The 18,496-nt window shown below is 40.4% G+C and overlaps 1 protein-coding gene across 1 annotated transcript in view; it reads left to right on the top strand.

The window, feature by feature from the left end:
• Positions 1-438: 438 nt before the first annotated feature.
• The window catches only part of LOC139651234 (phosphatidylethanolamine-binding protein 4), a 45,550-nt gene continuing 27,492 nt past the window's right edge, over positions 439-18,496 (top strand). Inside the window, exon 1 of the mRNA XM_071528077.1 lies at positions 439-565. The gene's annotated coding sequence lies outside the window, so the exon portion shown is untranslated. The remainder of the gene's footprint in view (positions 566-18,496) is intronic.

The raw sequence follows: 18,496 nt of genomic DNA, 5'->3' as shown, positions 1-18,496 counted from the left end.
ATAATCACCTGTTAATTTATAACAATCACCTGTTATATTCCTACCAAGATGGCCATTATGGTGATGTAACAAAATATTATGAATATGGTAAAGAACCATATTTGTAGGAAATGCATGTGACATCATGGGGATACTATGAATAGTCAGAATCTAGATAAAAAAAAAATACATCAGATACACATATCAAATATATTTGCAGGACAAGAAACAGGTAATTTGTGCATAAAAGGGTGTGGGGCTATATCAAAGAGCACAGTGTGGAAAAATACAATGGTAAGCAATGAAAACATATACAGATATACACAGAAAAGGGGAAAACTAAATCAGTAGCCCAAAAAATTTGCCTGTGATTAATCTTGTTCCCTTTACCTTTACTTTGTGTTGAAATCAGTCAACAGCCTGAGGTTCATCTTTTACTCTTCTTCATTTAAGTGGAGGACTAGAAGTGATCTATCCAGATGTGGACATCAACAAATGCCTCGTAATTTCGAAGGACTTGAAACTCAGACAGAAGATCAGCAAAGTGTGGGACGCCCCACAGATTCACTTCACTGGAGCAGATAAAGTAAGAGGTGTGTGTGTGTGTGTGTGTGTGTGTGTGTGTGTGAGGGGGGGGGGGTTGTGTCTGTGCTTGTATTGTATTGTGTTTCTGTCTGAGAGATATTTGGCAAACATTGCATGCCACTACTTACAGCAGTATTGGTGCACATGCTTGTTTTGAACACTAGAGAGCAGTAATGCATAAAATAAGCCACATCTTCTCATAAACACCCAAGTGGAACTTCAAAAGTAAATATTTTATAAATATTCACAAAAATGTTCTCAGTCAATAGTCATGAAATGACATTTTAACAGCATTTTAAATACCAATCTCCTCCCCAGTTTTAAGTGTTACCATCTGTTACCTGTGCTGATATATTACTGTAGCCTTTGTTACCAGAAGGTGGTGCAAGCACCTCATACTTACAGGCCAGTAATGGAATAACTGCGTGTGTAGCCAAGGTAATGTTGAATTTAGACTTACAGTTTATACTCAGAATGTCAAGTTATATTAAAATAACATAAACTGTTGGTAAAACTGTCATTGGCTTGATTAATTCAGTAACTAATGATAGCTCAGTATTGACTGGCTGATGTTCTAATCTTTGTTTAATATTAGTGACACTACAGAACAATGAATCTTCATCCTCAGAAGTCATGCAATTATTAGAATGGATTGCAGCAGTTAGCACAAAGATATGTGTGCTTTAGAAGAATAGCCTATGACCCAATGTTCTACAATTGTAACAATTTCAGTTTCAGAATAAAACATCTCATTTGAATAATTTTATTACAGTAAAAGCAAAATGGAGTACCAAATATAATTCAATTATTGAAAGGATTAACATTGTCTGGACCCCACAGTAATTCATCTAAACTACTGTGTGCACTTTAAGTTTGATGTTCAAATTCTAAATACATTTATAATATGCTTCTCGTAACTGTAATTAGAAAAAATGATTAATTAAAGTATCAGCTTGTTATTTGCTGGTGAGAAAACATGGGAAATGTTTGTGTGAAAAATATGACACAAACACTACATGGGAACTGAGGGGAATTTGTTAATTTTTTCTGCCGTATAAACACTGAAAAGGAAGACAAGGTTGGAAAATGCTCTACCATTACATGAAGTAGGGATAGTGTGTGTCATGAACTATATGCCAGGTATTAAATTATTACAGAGATGCACTGAAATGATCAGCGTACTATTTATTTATTTATTTATTTTTCAGTGGGCCTCATGCAGTGCAGAGTTCTGTTGTTGAGCGACAGATTGAGAGAGAGATACAGTTCCCGATCCACAGAACCCCTGCTGAAGTTGACAATGAAACTACATCAACCCGATACCAAATCCTATATCTGTAAATTGAAAACTTAAATTGAAAGCCACCTCGATTTAGGAGGTAGTTTATGAATTCCAGAGCTAAGCAGTCTAGCTTGAACATGATCTATTGCCCTTCTCCTGCCCAAACTCCATTTGATCTATGGTCGTATTATCTATAATGCTGTCTTACATGATTCTCTTTTATTGCCAGAATCAGTGTCAGACAGCAAAACAGATTACATGTTAGATTAAATCAATACAAACTTTATTTACTGGGCTTTGAAATGTAATTCTCCTTTTCTCCTGACACTTAAGCAAACACACAGAAAGTGAAGGCTCAGGCAGAGTTTCCTGCCTGTGGTTCTGTGGTAGGTCTGCTGCTCCGCCACGCTTTCTGTCACTGTGCCATTCTGCCAGCGCTGCTGCTATTCTCTGCCACTCAACCGTTGTGCCCAGTAGCTGAGCTACAGAATAGTGGTCACTCAGTCTCAAATCCACCCACTGTGACACCCACTTCATTACTGGGACGGGATGGAAGCCTGCTGAGTAATTGTAATGGAGCGCAATGGGCAGTAGTCCAGTAAACCCGCCTCTAAATAGGCGCTCATGACCAAAAACAAAAGCAAAGGGCCACAGAAACTGCAGATTTTCTTATCCAGACTTAGTAATGATTCACCACATGACTCAAACTTTGGGTATTATCAAATGAGCATGTATGTTATTGCAGCACAATTGGAAGTCCTAATTATACTATAAAGCCTCAAACGTATCTGTGATTAAACCTAATAAATTAAGTACTTCTTGGTTGATGGTAATGACTTGGTTGCAGTTGGCTTTAATAATGTATATAACTAGTGCAAAGTGTTAATGAAGGCTGGCCTGACTGTAACCTTTGATGGGAACATCTTCAGCAATCATTGCAACCACTTTTAAGTACAGATTGCAGAAGGTCACCATGAATCTTTCCAAGAAAGTGCATTTTCTTTTCAGCATTTCTTTTCTGATTAGGTTAACCCCTCAACACTGTAAAGCACTACAACATAATATGAAATAGTGCTGTGCTTGATATCTTGTTAAATGAGAGAGGTTTGAAATACCACAACTGTAAAATATAATAAACAAAAGTTTTGTATCCAAGCATAAAGCTGGTGTTTGCAGCTGGAATGGACATAACCCCAATTACAATTTTGTTTATGCAACAAATGTGATGTTAAACACCAAATGAAAAGCGGTTATGCCAATGCGTAGTTACAAATTATTACAATTTCCTCAAATGAGAGACAATATCATCTTGTAAATGTTTCGCTCTCATCTCACACCCCAGTGCATTGTCTAGGAACCGGAAGCATCTGTGGACTCCAGAGTAATAACTTTGGTTTAAAAATACCACTTCAAGAGTCAACACAATCAAAACAACAGGCAGAACACACTATCATGATTGCAAATTCAAAAGTAACTTACTCCAGTTGGTTTTAACGACTGTAATTTTCATGTTTTGACATGCATGGGAATGATTAGTGGTCTGCTTTTGTGACTGCCGCTCATAGAAAAGCAAGAAAACAATGATTCCAAAAAATATTTGACCTTGGGAGTCGCGATTGTGTTTAGGAAAGTCGTTTTCACCTGTCATTTTTATAATTTTTACATAAACATTTTTATTTGTGAATGAAGTTTTCAGCAAACATGGAAGCCAATGCAGTGCTCCCATGATGCACTTCCTGGTTTTCCAAACCCAGCCTCATTTTTTATTTAAGGTGACACCTAGCTGTATACAGCGTCTTTGAAGAGAAATCTAGACAAAGAGAAATTTTCTTATAATAAAAATGGACAGAAGGTGGAGGTGGTAGACCAAAGCTGTAATTTGATCCAACTTGTACTTGTTCTCACAAGATGATACATGTCTTTAGAGGTGTTTATGAAACCAACCAATGACAACCTTTTGTTAGTACTGTATAAATAGGGTCTGAGAGGTCAGTGGGTCAGTTCATAGCTGAATCATATCACCAAGCATTTGCACTCATCACAACATTTCTCTTATCTAAGCAGAGGTTCTGAATTTCTAAAGGATCTCATCGCCATGTCCTGTTTTAAAATATCTACTCTTGAGTGTTTCAATTCCACATTAATATCTAAATGTCAGAATGCTTACAGGGAAGTTTCATTAAAAAGAGAGGAGGAGCTGCTTGGGTCTATTGTGTGAACAGCGGCTCTTTGGAGAAGCAGCAAACTTGGCCGGAAGACAAGAAACCTTCCAGATAATGCTTTGCCTGTAGACAGCGAGAAAAGAATAGTGAAAATTAGGAAGACTCCAAAAATAACCAAGGCGCTCTGTCTGAAGTGAAAAAGATTAAAAAGCCAGTATATATTTGGCTACATGGCAGCTCACCCGGGTGTGCTTTGGCACAATCTTTAATTTTGTGTAAATACAAGGAATGTGTAAGTGAGCAAATGAGTTTCCACTTCCTTCAGTCGGTGCCCTGTCTTTCTCCAACAAATTGTGGGTTTCAGTACACTTGTTTATTTTTTATTTATTTATTTAGTTGGGTTTTTTTTCAAACTTGCAAGCATGGCTGGAATACATATTCCAGTATGACCTTACTTGACGATTTGCTCACAAGGCATTATGAAGCATCATAATCACATTAGTGCCTTATAATAATGCATATGGTGTGTTATACAGCTATTATGAACTATATATATTTATCACTAATGCCTGCATTTCACCTGGATAATTTCCCCTTAATGCCAATGTGACATATAGCAAAACTAAGCAAGGTAGCCTAAATGAAAAGTGATGCAGTAGTTTTTATGGTGGTAATTTATGTTTTCTTTGAAACCACAGTCTGGGCTGAAACGCTATCCTAGAGTGGCTAGTGCATTCTTATGTGTGAGTTTCCAGCCAAAATCCCTTTGACTTGTGAACTTAAGCGGCATATTATTTTGAATAACTATGAGTCTACATTTTGCTACAAGCATACTCATCTTTTCTCCTTGAAATCAGTGTCTTCGGAATAAACAAAGCGGGCCACAGGAGTTATCTTTACCTTATGGTTATTCCAAAAGTGGAGACAGTTTTGGAGTTGTTTTTTTTGGGGGGTTTTTTTTTGAGTAAGGACCAGAGCCACAGGGCACATTCTTAGACATGGGGGATTTCAAAGCCTTGTTTTTGGGTAGACATTCTTGCATCTGGTGGATGGAATGAGGGTTTAAACCATTACTGCGATTAGAGCTGCCTCACTATGATCTCCTGAGCTTGCTTACTGCTGCTAATAGCTGTTTCCTCTCTATTTCCCTCTATCTTTTTCTTTTTCGCTTTCTCTCTCTCTGTGAATGATTTTTATGCTTTGCTAAAACATGTGGGGGCGTTGAGAGAGGATTTAAATGCAACGATCCCCCTCCTCTTTTTTTGGTGAATCTCAGTGTTCTTTTCTGCAAGCCTCTGATGACGACAGGGCAGCTTTAAGCCTGGCAGTGCCCACGGCAGGCTGCCGTCTCAGCGCTGCCCACTCTCCTCTGTGTTGGCATGCTGGAGAAAGCGAGGGTGGGGTTCCTCTCTAGCAGACCCTGTCATCCCTAGGAAAGCCTACATGTCCACCCATGCAGGATTCCTGAAAGGTCTTCATGTTGGGGATATGAGAGCGCAAAGACATGGATTGCATTCTCAGTAGGCGATGGTCTTCATTCAGCAAAGAGTCAAGGATGTATATTTAGACATACAGACAGGGCGCTGCCTCGTGCCATTATATGACAGCGAGGGTCAACAAGTGAAACATGCAATGTCTGTCTAATTGCATATTCAGTGTCATCAGGTGGGTGTTGTTGGCTCTGTTGGATCACAGCAACACGCTTGGCCAAGATTCAGGGAGTTTATTTCCTTAGCTAATGTTCCCCTTTGTCATTATAACACCCTGTTAAGCTGACCCGTGACCCACTCCAGTCAGTCATTGCCCATTACTACACAGCATGTGTGATTCATGCAAGGCTCTGAAGAGTAAAGAATTACAACCTCTGTTACCGGGAGCGCTGGATTGATTATGCATATTCAGTGGAATGGAGAGAGGCAATAAGCCACCTAAGCCACGTTTCCACACAGAGGGATGATTTACACGTTGTGAACGGTATCTGTGGCATGCAGACCACTACAGTCAGAACCAAAACTATTGATCCAAGCTGTGAGACCACAAGGTCTGAGGTTTGCCCTCAGTGGGCAGGAGTCTGTGTTCATTTGCAAAGGGAGATGTGCATAATGGAGAGATTGCACATGGGACATTTACATCTCATAACAATTTTTTTTATTGTTTCCTATTCATCTCACTTTTCCTCTCCCTGCTTCTGTCTCCTTCTCTCTTCCAGTGCAGCTCATCTTCCCTCCCCATTCACTTACATACTAAGAGAATCAGTTTTATTTTGTATGCTACCCTTTTGTCCCCTATTGTTACAGCTGCATGGTATTCCTTCACCTAACACTTGGTCTGAGAGCGTAGGCAGCAATAGTTTTACTCTGTGGCTGTGAGTAAAATATGATTTCAATTACCATGAAAATGTATTGTATTATCAATGGGAGGATAAGAACAGATTAGGGAAGCTCTGGGATGCTCTTATGGATGACAATGGTCAGGCTTGTACGCAAGCAGAGCGATATTGGAGAAAATGATAGATGTTCACCCCTTTGACTAAAGCTCTGAGAAAAGCAGGTGGTTCCACATGTTAAGCCCACTCAAGAGGCCTGGATGAGTCAAGATGTGCTTTTAAAATTAAGTTGTTTGCTTTCAGAAGTATTAACACATTTATTACTCAAGGGACATTATTTTAAGAGGTCAATATTCTTACATAGTAACACTAAATAAGGAATAATAACTGCAAAATTCTGAGTTTTTGTTAAAAGCAGGGTAACAGTAGGGTTCTGTGAACAGTAGAAACATATTTGTGCAAAAGTTAATGTCTAGCTGTTGTCTTTCCGTGTGCAGATCTCCAACTGACAACATGCAAGAGATTTATGAAATTCATTAATTAGATCCCAATTTGCGAACAAAGTCCAGCACAGAGCCAACAGTAAAGACATACAGCAACAGCAGGTCGGTAATAAAAATACCAACCAAACCTGTGCCTTCTGATTATTATTCACACAGAAATTCTATCTTGTCAGTTCATATACATTGACTGCAAGATCTGTTCAAACAGAGATTCATAATCTGCACGGGAAGTGCATCTGCTGCTGTGGATGCTTAGATAAACATACAAGATTAAATTTCTATTTATATGAGCCACAGAAATCTAACATTTGCCGGGGAATCATTGTAAGATCTGGAGACGACTCGATCACACTTTGGCACAGTAAGGAATTCATACGTTTTCTTAACGTGATCTGTCCAGCAGGGAGATGTCTCCGGCCTCGTGAAGTCCAAAAATATCACCTCCCACAAGTTGGAGCTGCTCTGGGCATTTTTCATTTTGTCTTCTTACCTGTCAGTATTATGATTTCAAGAGATCTCTGGGCCTTCCATTTGTACACGATGTGTTGCTTGTCAGTCAACTCCTTCCTTGTCATAAAGTTTAGGACAGAACTTTGCCTCAGCTGCTGTGAAAATATGGACACCAGTACTTTTACAGACACGATTACTGCAGTACTCAATGTATGCATAAAACTCAGGTAATTTACTTTTTTTTTCTTTCACAGCTCCTTTTTTCTTTTAGAACTCAAGTAATCATAAAGTTGAAAGTGATCGTGTGAAGTTTACTTAAGACCCAGATGCCTGGCTTAGTGGCACTTTGCCCAAATTGTTTTGTGCTTCTCATTCATGGTCCGGCACAGGGTTTAGTTACAGTTTTGTCCCAATCCTCTGATTCACCTTCTTTAAGAACAGCTTCGGGGCTGCTCATAATGCTTAACTCTCCGTAATGCCATCCCCTTCATCTCCCCAGTGGTCTTATTGTCTTAACTCTGGATGGAGAGACAGAGTGTGAGGAAAAAAACGGGTTAATACACGTTTGGCACAGTGAAAGTAAGAATCTTTTCAAAGATACACTGTATACAAGTTTCACTTTGGAGAATCTTTTCCCTGTTGATTTCTGCTTCCCCCTGACTTGTATGGTTACTTTGTGATAGATATTCCGTTTGAATTTTTTTTTACTGTCTTTCTCAAATTCAGAAGATGTGTAGCCAGGACTTCACATTCCTATTGACATAAACAGGCTATCACTGTTAATAGCACTATCCAAGTGATGCATTGATTGATCTGAGTTTGAGAACAGCGGATGATAAAGCTGAGCAGCCATCACTTCCTTGTCATTTCTCTGATCCTGTAGTTTGGAAGCAGAGAAAATGGTATGCAAATGATTTGTTAATCCCTTTACATTATTTGTTCCATTTCTCCCTTTCGTTTTCACACTCAATTTCTAGCACAGCAAGCTGACAGGCGGACACCCTCAGATTGCTAATTCTTAACAGAAAAAAAAGTCAGCCATCTATCTTGCATTTATAACATACTTGATTCAATTAAGTAATTTGACTTAAAAGATTTACCTGAGTGGTGCACAAAGAGATCCTGAAAACCCTTACCAGGCAAACTAATCATTTCATAATGTATGTGTGGATTTTTTTTGTTGATTATTAATGTTTGAGTGCAGAAAAGTCATAGAGAAACCTTCAACTTTAACATCTTTCTCTTCCTCTGTGTGTATTTTCCTTTCATGCTTTCACCAACAGATTATCAGTCCCACAAGAAAAAGATTGACTTGCACAATTAAGGCTTTAATATCAGCATAAGCAGGATAAGACAACTGAGTCTAAGTCAAGAGCAGCGGCATATGAAATTGTGACCAATGTCTTTTCCATAGTTTTGTTGTCCCAAGGGTTGGTGTTAAAAATAATAAGAAAGAGGTGGGATGGTCTTAGATCCAAGAAGCTTAAAATGCAAAATCTCGAATAAGCCCAATTTTCCCTAGCCAATCGTGTTGCATTTTGGTGGGTTTGTGTTGATCGTCTCAACTGACTCACATACCGCCCCTCCCCAAATAAAAACACTAGAGATTTACGTGGCTTTTCAAAAAATGTATCTAGACATTTATCCAGCTTAATCTTCTTAACATATTAAAGTGATTTGCTTTACCCCGAAGTGGCTGAAGCTGTATCAAGCTCACCGCCCCTCATGGCACTAAGACCCGAGAGGCATTGTGGACATTTTCAGCTCTTGAATAATGGGAGAGGTGGGCAGAAGTCAACCTGCTTCTCAGCTGTGGAGCCATGGCCGTCCCCGCTGTGCGTCCATTTTTTTGTTCTGTTATTAGTCCAACTGTTGCACTCAGTCAGTGTTCTTAGGCACGCGGCTCTGCCAGAACTGCCCACACTGTGGTGTGGAGGTTTGGAGCTCTCAGCTTTTGAGCTGAACTGAAAGAGCTCTCTCACAGAGTAGGTGTTGGCAGGATGCTTTGTTTCTTTCTGTGAATGTCATGAGAGGTATGGATAATGAGAAAACTGAAGCATAACCACGGCGATGGCACGATTTATCCGGGTGCCAACTTTGTGCGCGACTGCAGATTTGGGCATTTTCTGATAGACGATGTTTTTAACCTTTTCTCCAGACAGGACACAAATCAGCGCGAGAATCTGTAGTGACGGTTACAATGTGTTTTCTTTAAATCACCACTTCACAGACTGGGCATTTAAAAGGTCTTGGTCAAACTCAAGTACTTTCTGATGTCCTCATTTGGCATAATGCTCTATGGATGTGCTTCAGGGCATAGACTTTGCCTGGTCGCATCAGCTGAAGTGTAGGTTTAAACTTGGAGACATTCATTGCAGCTGAAGCATGGACCTATTCATTGTCATCATGGTATTTAGCTTAATGTCTATCAAAGTTAAACCAGAGATGATATGGTCACAGTAAATGTGGTCATGCTACATGCATAATTTATTTGAAGAAGAGTTTTGAAGCCGATGTTGTTTGAAACACACAGATTTTTTCAGATGCATCTTTGGAATGATGATCATAAGAAATTATATTAGTTTATATTATATTGTATTATATTTATTTTATTTCATGGATAGAAATGGTTTATTGGCTGTCAAACAGAATAGTGTTTCCTGATAAGGAATGCTATATTGCCTAATTAAGACAGCAATCACTCTGACAAGCCAAAGCAAAAGCTCTACCACACTTGCACAGTGTTTTCAGAGCTCAACCAGAGCCTCTCACAAGTGCTTTGAGAATTGCACTTCAGTTTCAATGTGCTACATGCCATGCCTTGGCTGGGTTTCCTGTGGTAGCATACAGTAATGCATTTGCTAGGTAGCTTGCTGGCAACCTAGCGCTCCATAGCAGCATGTCTTGCTTTTTAAAACACCTCCAGTCTGTTCGCCGCCTTTCGCATCATGAGACGCATCCATATCAGTCCACTACTGCCCACTTTATTGGGTTTAAAAGCTAGTTGATCATTCTCCACGAGATATACACCCAGTGGAGCTACGTAGAGGGGGTTTCTAGTGAATGAATGCTGAGGCCTTAGAATGATTAGCATGTATTGTTATAATAGTGCAAAATCAAAAATAACTCAGTGGAGCAAGAAATTCCAATACTATTGCTATGAACTCTCAGTTTGATTTACTACACTGTACATTCCTTGCACTGTGATTCTACAATGATATTTATTTTTATTTCAGTGTCATGCGTAGCTAGTGATCAGGTCATATGGGCTTACAAGAAGCATCCACACATCACATACTGTATAAAACAGATATTTCATACTGTAACCATCTCAGCAAGTGAAGGCAACAGAAAAGGAAGTCATTTTACTGTTAAGTAACTCAACTCATATACATAAATGACAACAGGACATAAAATGTTTGTCATTTTCTATTTCTTCCTCACATAGCAAGCAGATCCCGTCATCTTGTTCATTGTTAATGGCAATGTACTTTAAGGGAGAGATCTTTGACCCCTGAATAAGTTTTCTGTATGACCCTGAAATATACTGTAGCTACTGTCAATAACACAATATGTTCTTAATTAAGGTTTATGCCAAATATTAATATACCAATTTATGTGATTGATAGTATGCTAATGATAGTGTGACAGCACAAGACGATGACGTTCTCTTGAAGCCAACACATACATTAATTCCCTGGCCCTGAGCCTTAATACTAAGGCCTAGATGTTCTGAACCATAATGATTTAGCCATGGTATATTTCTGTAGATGTCTGCACTTATTAGGATACCTTATGAAATATAATTTAATATTTTACTTCATCTCTTCTCTTTATTCAAACAAATACTTGACCTCTCATAATTGGATTGAATGTCTGACAGGTGTTAAAATCACCGACTGTGGCTGTCCATACAAAATGTTCCCGCACAGACAAGCACTTCAAACAAACTACGAGTGGTTGCTTCTTTTCATATCACACAGAATGGGAGAAATTGATTGGAACTGGGAGGCTTAGGACTGGATTTTCCTCAACCATGAATCTTTTTCTTGAACAACTGCAGCTTAAATTTAGATTTTTTTCTGGCTTTGTTTTTATTTCTTTGTCCAAATCCTATCGAGTGGTGCTTCAGGTTCTTCCTTGAGTAAAAAGTTGATATTGTTGTGGGGAGGGAGAAAGGACTTTTTTCATGTGTGCAGGAATGTAGATTTCTTCCCCCCGTGAAATCCTAATTGTGCCTTGGAGGGCTGGTAGGGTATCTCTGCTCGGCTCAGCTCAACAGGATTTGTGTCTGTGTATGTTAGAGTATGTCTCTTAGCCTGAATGCGGATATAACCCTTTCATTGCAGAAGCTGCTGATTTTTCATATTTGCCGATAGGCTGATCCTGTGCATCCGCAGCTTTTTTGTGGAAGACATTGAAAGTTTTTGTTTGGGAAGCTTCCATATGTAAAATGTTTTTTATATATATATGTATATATGTTAAGAGTTAAGGCAGATAACAAGTGGACTTCTTTCTGTGGATGAGCCATATTAGACAATTCAGCTCCAGAACAGGTCTTGTCAGTATGGTGCATGGTCAGGTTGGACTTGGAGATAGCCGGAGAGCATATCTCAGGTCAAAACTACTTCCATGCTGTGTGCCTCTAGAATTATTGCTGTGCATTTATCTATGCAAATCCAGGATAAGATCCTATCTGCCTGCAGCTACATATCCCCCTGGATTTGGTCTATGTGAGTTAGGCAGGTTATGGTTGACAGTCAAAAAGGGATGGAAACAACATATATGCGAAGATTATTGTTGTAGTCATTAATTGTCGCTTGAAAGGGGATTAGGCTTAACAATCCTATAGGATGCTGTTACACCTGTCCTTCCTCATGTCTAACAATGTTCCTTCACTTTTCCCTTATTTCAGTATCAATTCAAGTTGGCAAAATAAGAAAAAAAAAAGCTGATTTATTCAAATGAATCATCAACGCTGGAAATGATTCAATATGTGCCGCATTCAGATGGGTGATATATTATTCCCTTGGGGAGAGGCAAAGATGGAGCTGTGGAGCTGTTTTATTTGTGCTGTCTTTATCAGTGTGTCAGGCAGAGAGGCTGAGCTTGTTCTCTATGAATGGACGAGCCCTTGAACCATAAACCTGTACCTCCTCTGATAACAGTTTCTGCATTGTGATATCAGCGCCATTCTGTGTGATGTCCTCTCTGACAGCGCTAAATATATAAACATTTACAAAATGAAGGATTTGTCAGACGAATTATTTTATTTTAACCAGTTCTCCAAAACTAAGGATTTTAGCTTGTGTATGCCTAGTCTCTGTTTTTAAAGACATACTGTGAATTTCTGTGAACATTCAAAGCGCAGCATAGTATTGTGATTGCGTTTGAGTTTCACCGAGCCTTGCTACTGATACTTGTTATGTTTTATCTGTGGGTATGCTTTTGTACTTTCTTGCGCCTGTATATTGTTTATTGTTAGCTCTGTTAACTGGGACCTCAGGGGGCACTGACGTCTGAGGTTGCTGCATCCTCTAAGGTGAGATGAGTGCTCCCTGAATTACTCAGAGCCTGTGTGATGACATGGCCCTGATTGTCAGACGGGTGGGCTGGTGACACTGGAACACAGACGGTGCTTGTCTGTTTGAAATATTCTGTTTCAAGCTTCCAAGCCCTGGGCAGTCCTCTCTCCCAGTCTCCCAACACCCAGCTTCGCCCACTGAAACAAGAGTCTTCCATACTGGAAAATCCGGCCCTGTCAACTGGCAGTCTGGACTGGGTTCAGCCCACACGCCGAGCGCCCCCCACCACCACTGCCACCCCTTAATAGGCACTAGAGCTTGCCACCCCATGTAGATGCCTTTTGGTCGCCATCCATGGATGGCGTCAATAGCATCTTCCTACACAGAAGTGACTGAACGGAGGGCACAAGAAAATGTGGGAATAATTTACACTTTCTCACTGTACTACCATCAGAAACCATAATTAATCATGATAGAAAAAATGTGGAAGCCATCTTGGCTGGTGAAACACACAGTGCCTGTGAACAGCACTGACACCTTTGACAGCTCTGATGGCCAAATAGGAAGGGGTGTCAGAGTGCGTACAACTAAGCTCCCTTCGTGGCAGGATGTGTCCCCTCGTCTTGAGAATTGTCTGCTGCATGAAAGCTCCAGGGAAGCATAGCTGTTGTTATTGTAAGTCTTTTTTATAAGGCATGAAAAAGAAAGAGGTATTGGACACTTTACACTGTTGAATCTGTAAAACTGTGGTGTCAATCCTAAGTATGTAAGACATTACTACTAGAAACCTACTAAAAGTCTCAACCGTCTATCAACACAAATAAAAAATGGGTTTCCATAGGAACCGTATACAGTGGCTGCCAAAATAAAATGTGATGACCAAAATACTGTTCATTTTTAAGATTTTTCAAATATGAGCTAGCGCCCTGAAACCTTGTTTAATGGTTGTTAGGCGGCTACAGTTTTGAAATCTAGTGTCTGGCACTATGCGACATCTGAAAGTCTTGTTGTTTTCAGTAGCACATACACAGACCAAAACATGCTGGCCCTATTCACTTATCCCAAAATATCATAATTATTCTCAACATTTTTGCTGTTGTTCTCCAAATTAGCCCTATGTGCTTTTATAGCAGTTTGCAGGTTTGAGTGCAGTAAGTGATTTTCAAATCCTGGTTTCCTACAGGTAAAGTAATTAGAATGTGCTAATCATTGCATGTATAGGCTGTACTTGGTGTTAAAATGGCAGATCTATGACCTTTCATGTATGACATGCTAGACAGAATAATTATGGATATCAGTCCAGTCCTGTAATTTACCCTGTTTGACTGTGTTGCGTTCCCTCAGCTGCCGAACTACATGACAAAAACATTTCCCTTTCGCTTCATTTAGCACAGGCTGGTTCTGAGGCTCTGAATTTCCCAGGTCCTGGCTGCATGTTACTTCAGAGTACCTGTTAATGGTAGTTACTGTGTATGAGCATGTGCATTTGCAGAAATGCTTTCATGGCAGTGAGTAGGTGTATGTGTGTAAAGCCACCACTAGAAAGTGTTGAAAGCCTCAGCTAGCAAGATCGCATCCAGGGTGACTAATAAGCTTAACATGAGCACGGCGGTGTTCGCAAGCATGGTGCGGTGAAAGAAGTCTTCAATGTTGAGAGAAATGCAGAAATGGCTCCCTAGGCTGCTACTAATTCCGTCACCCCCCTCAAGCTTCAATCAGACTGTGAACTATCTTACTGTTAGCTATGGCTTCATAGTACTTCCAAACTGCACCGCAAAAGTAAAGGGGTTCATGTACTCAGTTCAGGACAGACTGCATTTAAACATTTCCAGAGTTTAGCAGAGAGCTGTTCGCTTGTGCTTGGAATGGCTAAAATAAAACGCACTGTTCAAGAGTGAAAGTAGTATATTAAGAATGTTTTGTTGTATTAGAGATACAACAAAAAAGGTCTATGCATTGATACCTGATATACTGCAGAATCTGTAGGCTATAACTGATAATGCATTGTCCTATGGTGGCTTCTTTATTATGTGTTAATTTGATTGAAGCTTTGTATTTTGATAGATGTACTGTATGTTCAAACATTAAAGTGTTAATGTGATTATGTAATTATGTAAACTTGTGTTTCATATTCCACTGCGATTCCTCTTGAACTGCTGCCTCCTCATAGCTAACACCACTCTGTTTGGCTACTGAGTGGGGATCCAGTAGCTGTGTTGTCTTTAGGCCTAGAATATGCATTTTTATCCACATGTGACTTTCCTTTGACCATGTGGCTCCTAGAAGTGTGGATTTATAAGCCACTTCACACTCCACTCCTGTGTGGGTGGCAGGCTGAGTTAAAAATAGGCAGGTTTGGAGGTAGTGGGCAGCCCTCACTGTGTGAGGCGCTTAAGACCATACTGAGGAGTATTGGCACTCTTTGCATATCATTTATATGTGTCAATAATCAATCTACATATTAAACCAATCATAAATATCTCTTGTGAAACCGTAAAACTGGAAAAGTGATCTTGGTAGATAAAAAAATATATAAATAAATAAATAAATAAATAAATAAATAAATAAATAAATAAATAAATAAAATAAGAAAGTAATAAAAAAAGATGATAATAACAATAATAATAATAACTCGCTGCAATTACAATATTCCTCCTTTTGCTCAGTGACTCTATGTACATGCGTGCATACAGTATACATTTATATCATACATATATATCATCTTAAGCATCATCTTCCCACTGCATATCTTCTGTTTATTGGTTACTATATGTATCAGGTGTCCACCATGATACGAGTTAGCGTTGCACTTCAGGGCTAAAGATATATTTACATATTTGTAGAAAACACATGCTCAGAGTCGTGCAGAGGTTATCTGGAGCCTGCAGAAGGTTCAGTGGCTGCAGCAGTAGCACGTTTACATCTCTATAAATGTAACTATGTGGTGGGAGCTGCAGGTAATGGACAGGTACAGGTGGTTGTTTGGTGTTGCAAAAATTTTATATTTGCTGACAAAGTCCCATACAAGTATGAAAGCCCTGTGCACCTGCAAACCTGTTATTGGTACCTCACTTGACTTTTGTGTTCCACATATCCTTTTCAACACTTGCTTTTCTGAGGGTTTATAGTGTGATGATGATGGTTGTCAGACATCAGGTTGCTGCATCATTTCATACAAAAGCCTTGTTATCATGTCATTTGTGTTAGTAGAAACTCTAATGTATTGATCAGGAAGGTTCCCAAGAAAACATTGTAAGTAGAATTCTTCGTTAAAGTGTAGATTTTTCAAGCTCTGTCAGAATATTTGTTGGGGGTTTTCTCTCTCACCCAATTCCTCTGTGGCAGATTACTGCGCTGCCCTTTGTGACTGCCTGTGAAGGTGGTTTTGTAGCGCATGGCTGCGACGGGGAAGAACGAGGTTACGAAGCTTCTCAGCAAGAGAGGGGGCTGGGGGGGCGAGGGGGGGGGGGCTGTTATTAATGACAACGAGGACCTCCTCACCTCGAAGGTTGATGACCTCTAGGTGAGTGCCACAGCCCTGTCCCTACAGTGTGACCAGTGCCCCCTTTCTATCTCCATCTCATCTGCGGGTCCGCTGCTCCCACCACTTTCTGGACAGGATTCAATTACCGCTGCCTGGCCGACCCTTGACCTCCCCTCCACCTCATCCTCTGACCCTGACAGAACAAGTGCCATGTACCACTGTTAACCCTCCCCACGACTCCCTCTACCACCCCTCTCTCACTGCTATCCTGCCATTGCAATGGGACTATTGCTTTATTCTAAGTATAAAACTCCTAACCGCATATATATGCTCTATGAATTCACATAAAACTAGATTATATATACCGTTTGATTTAAAATCTTTTTATATAGAATATGATTGCACAAACAGTGGAATTGTAACCTGGATTCATTTCTTCATCATCTGAAATATTTACTTCTCCAGCACTGTTTAAGAGGGGATATTTCTCTGTATGTACAGATCGATCTTCCAACCTTGCTCTAAGCTGCAGTCGATGGTTGTTAAGCCATTGCCGTCTCTTAATCACAACACAGATACCTGTTAATTACCCAACGAGTTCAAGTGTTTTTGCTACTTAAAGAGGGATTTGAGATTTGAGATTGATGCGTTGCTTTGCTCTGGGTCGAGCGGTGAGCGCAGTTGACCATTTAATGAAACGTTGTGGGTTCTGCGCGCCGAGGCTGAAGGAGATGAAGAACAGAGAGGATAAAGCGATGGGTATATTAATAGGCAGCTGCACGGACGACACTGTTTGGTATTGGGTCAGGGATAAAGCATGAACTTGTAAACTCACAGAGGGGCCTCTCCTCCCTCCCTCCCTCCCTCCCTCCCTCTCGCTCTCTCACTCTCGCCCTCCGCGGTGTCATCAGTGAGCGGAGCCGGGCTCAATAGCCCAGGCAGCTCTACGAGAGCAGCGATTAGACATCTCTCTGATTCTCATCCCCAGCAGAGTTCACTCAAAGGTAAGCCAGTAGTTTACATCCTCGGAGACACCGGCCTTCCTCTGCCTTTGTTCTTCCCCGTCCTCTGTATTGCAAATACCGTATCTGTGCGATGTTTTTGGGCATGGAGCGGGAATTTCATGTCATCTCTCTGTCCCCTACAGATCTTTAAGAGTTCAACAATATAAAAAAAATATTTCGCAAAAGTATGCCTGATGTTGTACCATATATGAGCATGAAGAGATGTAGAGTTTCATGCATTCTCCAGTAAAAAAAATACCCCCTTCCACCAGAAAGTAGGTGGCATTGAAGAGAGCCCCCCACCCCCCCCCCGGTCCCAGCGCCTCTGACCAGCAGCCACCAGCGAGCCGCCCAGTCGGCTGCAGGGCTTCTTCCAGCCGCCTGGCGTCTGAGGCGTGGTCCCAGTGGGCCGTTTTGCTGTGATCACAGCAGGCAGTGGGAGGTTAATCCCAAGAGAATGCAGGCTCAATCCGCCCCCCGCCTCCGGCCTGCACCCAAGGCCTTCACTTCCCATCCTTTTATAATGGCCAGGTGGAGCATTGTGGCTGACACCTACCCCGATTTCAGTTTTGCTCTTAGTCAGATTATTAGGACATTTTTTTGGGTCATAAAGATACCATTAAAAATGTAACAGAGTGGGCAGCTGACTTCTCGCTTCTTGCACAATAATCTAAATAAACCATGTTCCTGTTTATCAAAGATCAGAGAGAATAAAGTGAGAAAGATTAAAACAAAGTGAAATGTCACCACTAATGGCTGTGATGTGTGTGGTCCAAAATGTAGAAAATGGCCTGTCATTACCGATAGCCTTTGGTTACCTGCAGAGTAAAAGCAAATCTCAATTTCAAAATGCCACCCAGGCTGAAATGTTAAGTTTCCTCATTAGTATTAGCGGGTCACTAATACTAATAGGGTAGAGCTGTGACATATTTTCGGGAAATGTGTTCCATCCAATATCTGGCTATGAGAATGTGCTCAGTTAAAACATGTTTTGATATACATTTAGTTCGTTCAAGCCCTGATAAATTATTTCAGATGGCAGAATATGCATCTGTTTTTCCCTGGAGTCTTTCGCGCATATCTGTGTGTAATTAATGTGGATTTTGACAGATGGAGGAAAAAAATGTCCCTGAAAGAGAGAAGGGTACATGCCACAATGTGTGAAGTGCAAGCATGGAGGGAGCCTCTTGTATTTT

This window comes from Centroberyx affinis, unplaced genomic scaffold (genome assembly GCF_046629955.1).
Source record: "Centroberyx affinis isolate AG114_WGS23_722 - 3 ecotype Tasmania unplaced genomic scaffold, CSIRO-AGI_Caff_v1 ptg001607l_1, whole genome shotgun sequence".
Taxonomy (NCBI): domain Eukaryota; kingdom Metazoa; phylum Chordata; class Actinopteri; order Beryciformes; family Berycidae; genus Centroberyx; species Centroberyx affinis.
Note: the sequence above shows the minus strand (reverse complement) of the source record. Positions and strands in the feature narration are given on the sequence as shown.